This window comes from Mus pahari, chromosome 10 (genome assembly GCF_900095145.1).
Source record: "Mus pahari chromosome 10, PAHARI_EIJ_v1.1, whole genome shotgun sequence".
NCBI lineage: Eukaryota > Metazoa > Chordata > Mammalia > Rodentia > Muridae > Mus > Mus pahari.
This window is the reverse complement of record NC_034599.1, coordinates 13,044,795-13,046,547: the sequence shown is the minus strand read 5'-3', so window position 1 is coordinate 13,046,547 and position 1,753 is coordinate 13,044,795. Positions and strand designations below refer to the sequence as shown.

Below are 1,753 nucleotides of genomic sequence, written 5' to 3'. Positions count from 1 at the left end.
GGTGCCGGGTCAGCCTGGGGACTGCCGCCAGGCGAACACCCCTCCTTGGGCGGGACAGGCGCCAGACGACCGGGACCAGACCCGGGTCCCTCCTCAGCAGTCTGCTCTCCCCGGCAGTGCACTGGAGTCTCATTTAGCCTTTTGAGCTTTCTGGGCAGACTTGGTGACTTTGCCAGCTCCAGCAGCCTTCTTGTCCAAAGCTTTGATGGCATCCACAGCAACTGTCTGCTTCATGTCACGAACAGCAAAACGACCAAGTGGAGGATAGTCAGAGAAGCTCTCAACACACATGGGCTTGCCAGGGACCATATCAACAATGACAGCATCACCGGACTTCAGGAATTTGGGGCCACTTTCCAACTTCTTGTCAGAACGATGTTCGATCTCTTCTTGAAGTTTAGCAAACTTGCATGCTATGTGGGCTGTGTGACAATCCAGAACAGGAGCATAGCCAGCACTAATTTGGCCTGGACAGTTCAGGATAATCACCTGACCAGTGAAGCCAGCTGCTTCCATTGGTGGGTCATTTTTGCTGTCACCAGCAACATTGCCTCGTCTAATATTTTTTTGATTGACAAGTTCTTTACATTGAAGCCCACATTGTCCCCAGGAAGAGCTTCACTCAACCCATTCAAGGTAAATTTCAACAGACTTGATTTCAGTTGTTACATTGACTGGAGCAAAGGTAACCACCATGCCAAGTTTGAGAACACCAGTCTCCACTCGGCCCACGGGGACAGTGCCAATGCCCCCAATTTTATAGATATCCTGGAGGGGCAGTCACAGAGACTTGTCAGTTGGAGGAGTTGGTGGTAGGATATAATCCAAAGCTTCCAGCAGCGTGGTGCCACTGGAACTGCCATCTTTGTGGATAACTTTACATCCCTTGAACCAATGCATATTAGCATTGGCTCTAGCATGTTGTCACCGTTCCAACCAGAAATTGGCACAAATGCTACTGTGTCAGGGTTGTAGCCAATTTTCTTAATGTAGGTGCTGACTTCCTTAACGATTTCCTCGTATCTCTTCTAACTGTATGGTGGCTCAGTGGAATCCATTTTGTTGGCACCAACAATTAGCTGTTTCACACCCAGGGTGTAAGCCAGAAGAGCATGCTCACGGGTCTGCCCGTTCTTGGAGATACCAGCTTCAAATTCACCAACAGCAGCAGCAACAATCAGGACAGCACAGTCAGCTTGGGATGTGCCTGTAATTATGTTTTTTATGAAGTCTCTGTGTCCTGGGGCATCAATGATAGTCACAAAGTATTTGCTGATCTCGAATTTTCACAGGGAGATGTCAATAGTAATACCACGCTCACACTCAGCTTTCAGTTTGTCTAAGTCCCAGGCGTCCTTGAAGGAGCCCTTTCCCATCTCAGCAGCCTCCTCAAACTTTTTGATTGTTCGCTTGTCGATTCCACATTTGTAGATCAGGTGGCCAGTTGTGGTGGACTTGCCGGAAACTACGTGTCCGATTACGACGATATTGATGTGAGCCTTTTCCTTTCCCATATTTGCTTTGAGTTTGCAGTGGCTTTCACAACACCTGTGTTCTGACAACAAACCCATTGCGAAAAAGCCAAAGCATTCTTTTTTTTTTTTTTAAAGCATTTTTTAAACATTTTTATTAGATATTTTCTTCATTTACATTTCAAATGCTATCCCGAATGTCCCCTCAACCACCCCCTGCCCTACTCCCCAACCCACCCACTCCGGCTTCCTGGCTCTGGCATTCCCCTGTACTGGGGCAT

The 1,753-nt window shown here is 47.8% G+C and overlaps 1 pseudogene across 1 annotated transcript; it reads right to left on the bottom strand.

Moving 5' to 3' along the window:
• Positions 1-129: 129 nt before the first annotated feature.
• On the bottom strand, positions 130-1,514 carry LOC110327481 (annotated as a pseudogene). Its single transcript, XR_002380838.1, has one exon. The product of XR_002380838.1 is annotated as an elongation factor 1-alpha 1 pseudogene (transcript).
• Between the last annotated feature and the right edge of the window lie 239 nt (positions 1,515-1,753).